Consider the following 8,676-nt stretch of genomic DNA (forward strand, 5'->3'; position numbering starts at 1 on the left):
AAAACTGGCTTTGGTGCTGCCAACTCTCTTCAAGACGTTTGGTCGCCCTTCTCTCTCGTGGGGGATATCAACAGACATCCGACCCGAAATCCGAATCCAGTTATTAGGATACGGTATCCAAAGTAGAATCCGGTTAGTGTACAAATCTGGAATGGGTATTGGATTTTGCATCCGAATATGAGTTGAAGTCTGACTAAGATCCAAATCCTACTAGAATCTGATTCTGAACCAGACTTTAAGTTACTAGGATATGGATTCGGTTTTAGCTGATCCCATCGGATTACAAATCTGATTACGCAGTATTGCCTAGATCCGACTCGATCACATCTCAGACCCTTCCTAGATTTAAGGGTGTTTGGGCATTTCCATGAATTGGTGTTGGCTGCTAAACAAGTGTAGTTTTTTGGAGTAGAAAATAGTTAAATGTTTACATAAGAAAGCATATAAAATATAAAAATACCACATTAATAAAGAAATAATTTTGACATACTCAAGCCCAAGCCCTAGTAAAGGTAAGTCAATGCCCAAAGTAAGACGCTTCCCATATCATAAATAAACAATTCTTGAGAAGATGCACATGGCTAAGATCTATCAACCCATGGCTCTCTTCAAAGACAATAAAGGCCACATTGAAAAGTGCAAAGCATCTGAGCAATCTCTTCAAACATTGATCAGATAAATCATTATCTCTCATCCATAGTGATAAAAGTTTAAAATTGCAAAAAGACGTTACTCTTCTCAATTCACACCATGATGAGGTTGATGCACACAGGACGGAGGAAAAGCCACAGAAGCAATGAAATTCATGTTATAAGCACAACACGAACTCTTGGGATAAAAAATCTGAAGAAACTACCAACGATAATGTTGGATAAACGACATATAGGTTCAGACATTCTTGAAGATTAAGGTAGTTATGTGATCGTTAATTGAGTTCCCACCACCAAACTCTTATTTTTCATAGGTTTTCACCCAAGGCAAGTACTTTCGCAATGTTGCCGTCTCAAAAACTAAGATTGAAGCTCTCTGCTCATCAGAGGAGGAAAGACGCAAGATCTTGAAGAACAACCCCTACATCTCAAGTTTGGATTCGGGTTCTGAATCCATTTTTTTTAAATATATTTTTCGTGGAAGCCTTATTATTTTTGTTTTAAAACATCTAGAGGAATCCGCAATAGAAGGCTAGCTTTCAAGCCTAGGGCAAACAAGGAGTTATTGTTGGTTGCTCTTGTTGGGCTAAATTTGAAGTAGAATGAGCAAGGAGTTTGGTATATCTATTCAGGTGCAGCAAATCATGTTACTAGGGATTCAGGTAAATTTTCTAAATTAACTCTTTATTTTTGTAGAAATAGTATTATTACCAGAGATGGATCTCGTCATTATATATCACATGTTAAAAATACGTTCATTCCTTTATCTACCTCTAATCTCATTCATCTTTCTAATGTTTTATGTATTCCTAATATTAAAAAGAATATAGTTTTCGTTTCTAAACTTATAGATGATACAAATTCTTACATTGAATTTATTCTCTCTTCGAATGTCAAGGAACTCTTATAGATGATACAAATTCTTACATTGAATTTATTCTCTCTTCGAATGTCAAGGAACTTTGAACAAAGAAGATGTTTGTTGAAGGAGAGTGATTATATATATATATATATATATATATATATATATATTCAAGGAAGACCCCTTAGCCAAGCATTGTTGTTTATGACTTGAAGCCGGAGAAGGAGTCATCATTGTCATTATCTTCTAGTTGTGTTCTGAGTCTATCTACTTGTAATAAATCAAATACATAGAATGGTTGTTTGAGTCAGTGTAGTCGGTCATTTATTAAGAAACTTGTTTCAAATGAGTTATTACCCAAGTCTATTTTGAGTTCTAAGTCTATTAGTTTTATTCAAGGTTATAAATATTATATTGTAATCTGTATTGATCGGGTCTAAAATAATATATGTATCATATTATATTGTAAAAAAATCATAAATTTTGGAAAAAATAAAAATTTAAAAAAAATAGCAAAAATTCTAAAAAATCTTCACACAAAATTGCACAAAATGCAACCATAAAATAGGTTTTCACTTATAACTTGAGTGTTCTATTACCATGTCGGATCATTTGATGTCATCTTCACATAAAAAAACTCAATAAGAACAAAAAAATAAGGCTTTTTTATCTGAACCCACTTTCTTGAGTGAAAAAATAATGAAAATACACTCCTAATGAAATTGCAAAAACCCTCTCCCTTGTGCATGGATTGCCCTTAAACCGCTCTCACAACTCCTAGGGTGCATGAATACCTCTCTAATGGCCTCTACACAAATGAAGGAATCATCCCTCAAGATGTCCTTAAAACACAAAAAAAAAATGATTTGAGCCTTTTTAAAGTGCCTTGAGGCACTTTTTAAATTACAAATCCAAAATCTATGGATCTAGATCCATCGATGAAAGAGTTGGCAGAACCCTATTGGTCAAGGCTTAAAGTGGCTTTTTTGATTGGTCATGGAGGTTATTAGCCTAAATCTAGGGATTAGATGAGATTTAAGAGAATTAGGATTAGGCTAGATTTTTTTGTGTGAAATAGGATAAGAGGAATGAGTGGTTTCTTCAAAGTGGTCCTCATTTTTTAATTCAAAGAGTTGTTGATGACAATTATTGTTAATGAAAATTGGCACTAAGACAATCAACATCATCTAATGATAATTCATGTGTTGTTAATAAAGTGTTGACGACACATCATAGACACTACAACAAAGCAGTGGATTAGTGATGACCTCATTCCATCGCTAACAGGCTTAGCGACGGATTAGCGATGAAGTAGTGACAGATAACTTACGTCGCGAATTTTTCGATGCTAACTGGCGACGAAATAAATTCGTCGCTAATTGCGATGGAATAACGAACGATGGATTCCGTCGCAAATCCGCTGGTACTAAACGGCGACCTTGGCTTAGCGACGGATTTACAATCATCGCTAAGCCGTCGCTAAATTATATATATAGCGACAGATATAACCGTCGCAAATAAGAAAAAAAATAAAAAAATTTATTTGAAAATTAAATATCGAGAACGCTACAATTTATATTTCTTGTACAATTTATATTTTCTGTAAATAAAAAACAAAGTACACGTAAAATTTCATATAAAAGGAAACCAAAACAATTAATCGTTCCAGTTTAATTATTTACAATTCAATAATTATATTTTCGAAACAAAAAAACAGAACAAATTTAACACATTAAGCTAATCATTGCCAAGATTTTGTGCGTCTTCTTGTTCATTGCCTTGATCTGTCCCTTCAACTCCGCTACGCTGATTATCGCTAGCAACCTACACAAGAAAAGAACAGTCAGTATTGATAAACAAAATATATTAAAATAAATTATACATTATATGTGATTCTATCATGTGCTCATATGTGTTCTAAGGCAGTAAAAAACTTTATATGTGATTCTATCATGCTCATATGTGCTCTAAGGCACGCAAAAAACTCTATATGTGATTCTATTATGAATGATATGTGTTCTAAGGCAGTAAAAAAACTCTATATGTGATTATATCAAGCTCATATGTGTTCTAAGACAGCCAGAAAAACTTTATATGTGATTCTACTATGCTCATATGTGCTCTAAGGCTGGCAAAAAAGCTATATATGTGTTTCAAACATGCACATATGTGTTCTAAGGCAGTCAAAAAACAGAATATGTGATTATAGCATGCTCATATATGTTCTTAGGCAGTCAGAAAAACTCTATATGTGCTCTAAGGCAAAGCAAAAAATTTTATATGTGATTCTATCATGAATGATATGTGTTCTAAGTCAGTAAAAAAACTCTATATGTGATACTAGCATGCTCATATGTGTTTTAAGGCAATCAAAAAACTGAATATGTGATTATAGCAAGCTCATATGTGTTCTAAGGCAATAAAAAAAAAATTTATATGTGATTCTATCATGCTCATACGTGCTCTAAGGCAGACAAAAAACTTTATATGTGATTATAGCATGCTCATATGTGCTCTAAGGCAGACAAAAAACTCCATATGTGATTCTACTATGCTCATATGTGCTCTAAGGTGGGCAAAAAGCTATATATTTGATTCGATCATGCTCATATGTGTTCTAAGGCAGTCAAAAAACTGAATATGTGATTATAGCATGCTCATATATGTTCTAAGGCAGTCAGAAAAACTCTATATGTGATTCTACCATGCTCATATGTGCTCTAAGGCAGGCAAAAAGTTGTATATGTGATTCTAGCATGCTCATATGTGTTCTACGACAATCAAAAACTAAATATGTGATTATAGCATGCTCATATATGTTTTAAGGCAGTCAAAAAAACTGAATATGTTAAGGTAATCAAAGTTACATGAAATTTAACGACATGCAATATATTGCAGGAAACTTTCATACCTAAAAGGGACCTGTAATTGAAGTTTCCCTGTTTAGCAAAAAACTGTTGAACTCAGCTCGGAGAACATTGACGATGGTTTCATGGAAGTAGTCATGCATTGTGTCCTTAACAATCTGGCGTACATCATCACCAAAAAGAATAGGATGTTGCTTGGAGCTTATGCTTACAGAAGAAGTCTGTGAGCCGTAACTGGAAGAAGCAATAACAAGTGAAGTGTTCATATTACTCCCAAACCCGAACACACGACGCTTTTTGGGTTCACTTGCTGCAGTCACCCATGCTGCAGGATCAAATGATGGATGTTGAGTAACGTCATCGCCATATCGCTCTACCATCTGTTGCTTATATGCCTCCTACAAAATAATGTTTAAAGTATGCACTAATAATTAATGATAACATTATGATAACTTGCATATTGCAATGATTATTAAGAGAATAAATACATACCGTTGTCGTTCTCGCCTTCTCTGATACGAAGTCTCCTGTGGTCTTTCATTTATGTGTTTCAACAAACACATCCTTATATGGTACAATGTCTCCTTTTTCTGCTTCCTGCGAAGTTAAATGATAAAAGATTTAGTTAACAAGTTTGCAACAATACTTATAAAATTGATATTATATATTAATGAGTTACCATTTTCTTCAGGTGGCTTCCAAATGTCTTAGATCCACCTGTGTGTAGATGGGCTTCGGGCATTTTCACTCGATTTTGTGCAGCCTTCGCAGAGCGATTTCGAAATGCATCCCCCGCCCACTTATCGCACATTGCATCCCACCATTCATTTCTATCTGACTTTTTTATACTCGGATATGAAGTATAATAAACTTGTTGAGCTTGCGAGGCTAATATGAATGATTCATATGTTCCAAATCTTGATTTATGATTCACCTCCACAATGCCTGAGGCTTTGTCGAGTCTTATTGCAGTTGGATCAAACCAATGACACTTGAATAAAGTTACTCTATTATTTATGCCTAAGTAAGTCAACTCTATTATTTCCTCTATAACAGCGTAGTAATTATGTTTATTTTCACCATAGCTGCTACCCTTGACACACACACCACTATTCATCGTTGATTTATTTATATCGTAATCTTTTGTATGGAATCGATAACCATTTACGATGTACCCATTATAGCATTGCACAACTTTGGTCAGACCATTTTCTAAATCACATATTCCTTGATCTTTAACATCACCATGACGGACCTACGCACAGACATAAACAATGATTGTGATCACGACCAATTAAGTAACTTAGTGTTGTTTACAAGTACAAAATTTATGTTAGTGTCCTTACCAACTGTTTCAACCACTCCACAAACTTAGTTTCACGTTCTTTTTGTACTTCTGCATCAGTGAGATGTGAAACTTCTCTTCGCAACTCCAGATCAAATTGTCTGAAAACCATAAATACTTATATTACCGAACCATGTATGCACGTATAGAACATAAAAGGATTTATAATTGTATTAAGTCTATATATACTTACTCGATGTATGGGTCAATCGTTGAGCAATTAAAAAGAATATAGATGTGTGTTGCGTCTTGCTCTCGATCTGTCAAGAGCCTTGATCGACAACTACCAAATGCATGCCCAAGTGGTTGAAATATCGACAGCTTGTCAGCTACAGTTACTTGTTCTCCATCATCGTTACAAGGCGGAAATGTATAACGTGTTGGAATGTGAGGTTCAAAGTACATAGATGAGAAATTTGAAATCTCTTCTAAAGTGTATGCCTCACAAATAGAGCCTTTTACTATTGCTTTATTACAAACCTTTTTTTTGAGGTCAAACATACGATAACTCATTGTCCACTATCCTACGGTACATCCATTCACGGTTTGCAGTCATTTTCGTATGATGTTACGAATAATAACCTAACCAATTAAAAGAGAACCATCAGAATGCTATAATGAAGAAAATATCAAATTTATCATGCAATATATGATGTCATACAATAACAAGAATTATGATGCATGCATTGATAACTTAATATTTTAATGTGCAAACTATTAATGACATGATACATTCATTTGAAGCATGCTTTCATTATATAATTTCATATGGAAGTCATAATCAAATTGAAAGTAACTACATGCAAACATGGATACAATTACATCAAACATTGCAATACATCGAAATCATTCATAGCAAATAAATGTCAAACATGTACCTGCAACAAACACACTTCAATATTCCACTAACTACTACCATGCCTAGCATGAAATCCGTACTCCAAAAATAAGAACACTTTTATTCTTATACATTAAAATTATGCTCAGCATGATCTCTGAACTCCAACAAAGCAGCCCTAGATATCAACAACTAAGTGAGTGTGTGAACAATAAAGTGTTATATCTAATAAATTAAATAACATGTGATGCACTTGCATCACTTACTCACCACGAGTATTTACCCAATTTGCATTATTTTTGTCACTTACTTACCATGGGTGGCTGAGCACAAGCTGGTTCTGTTGAGAAATATGCAAAAAACGCAGTTTTAAAATCAAGTCACCACCTGCCGAAAAAAAAAACCGAGGCAAATAAAAACATCTTGCATAGGCCTTGAGAAGCCTAGCACCTAATGACCTACCGAAACACATAGGGTCGACCCCCTGTCGAAACAGCGTGGGGTCGACCCCTTGCTGGAAACCATAGGGGGTCGATCCTCTGCCGGAATAGCAAGGGCTCGACCCCCTACCGGAACAGCAGGGGCTCGACCCCCTGCGGGAACAACAAGGGGTCGACCCCCAGCATTCCTGCAGGGGTCGACCCCTTGTAGAAACCGCAGAAAGTCTACCCCCTGTAGGAACGCCGGAACGCAAGGAGTTTTAAAATTTACCTGGCGTCGACGGCGGACGACTAGTGGGGATCGGGAGCCAGCCACGGTGGGGCTGGAGAAAGGCCGGCAGGAGGGAGAGGGCGGCGGGAGGGAGCAGCGAAAGAAGAAAAGAAAAAGAGGGTTGGGATTAGGGGTTATGCGACATTTAGCGACAGATTAATTCCGTCGCTAAGCCACCGTAAATAAAAACACAAAAATGGCGACGGAATATATTCTGTTGCTAAATCGTGATGGAATATTTTTATCGCAAAATACGTCACTAAATGGTGCGTCAATTACGATAAAATATTCCCTCGCAAAATTCGTCGCTAATTAGCGACGAATTTTGCGAGGGAATATATTCCGTCACTATTTTCGTAAATTCCATTGATTATAGCGACAAATGTATTTCTCTCGTTAATCCGTCGTTAACTAGCGACAGAATACTTCCATCGCTAAATTTCGTCGCTAATCATCTATTTTCTTGTAGTGAGATTTGACTGACTTTTAACGACAATTTATATATCGTTAGTAAAGTACTAATGACACATCATGGATTTGGTAATTTGCTGATGACAATACATTAGATTTACAAACAACATATGATGTGTCATTATAAATATACTCTTTTTTGTCATAACTTTGGATTTTAATATCGGATTGACCTGATTTTTAGTTTGTTGAAAAACTAAAATCCTCTAGTTTAATTGATCTTTTGAATAAAAATCTTAAGGATGATGTTTTGGAGGCTAAACATGAAGTTGAATTTAACCTTGTTTTGAAATTAAAAAAAAACATGATGTCTTTGATATATGAAATAATTCAATAAAAAATGGGGTGTATACAATGCCTTTAGCTATAGCATGCATAATTTATAGTCATGTCATGTCTTTTCACAAGACTTTTTCAAAAAGTCTAATGTCAGGGTCAATAATTCATCTTCTCAAAATCAATATGTCTACTTCTTTGTTATCAATATAGCTTATCATGTTTGATAACAAAAAGGACATTTATAGACACTCCAAATTTGCCCAAGTTGTCTCTAGTCGAGAATTATACATCAAAATCAAATGTCTCTAGCTAGTTCACTAAGTTCTCTGTTTTCAATCATATTTTTGGCTTTCTCGCTTTCAAAACTGCATGTTCAAGATTTTCATCCAAAAGATGAAATAAAATAGAAAATCTCAACTCTAAAAAAAAAAGTCTTTTCAACATTAGAGTAAGAAATTATGACCAAGCAAAATGACTTGTTTTATAAAACCATATGTTTAGGTAGGGCTTATTTTGAGTGTGATTTTCACCACCAAAATGATCAAATTTGAGTTTACACTTAAATGATGATTAAAATAGAGGATGTTAGCTTCCTAATGCATCAAAATCACCTTGATATGATATATGAGTAGGAAGTAATGGCAAAAAAAAGT

This window comes from Nuphar pumila, chromosome 2 (genome assembly GCF_984573655.1).
Source record: "Nuphar pumila chromosome 2, dmNupPumi1.hap1.1, whole genome shotgun sequence".
In the NCBI taxonomy this organism is placed as follows: Eukaryota; Viridiplantae; Streptophyta; class Magnoliopsida; order Nymphaeales; family Nymphaeaceae; genus Nuphar; species Nuphar pumila.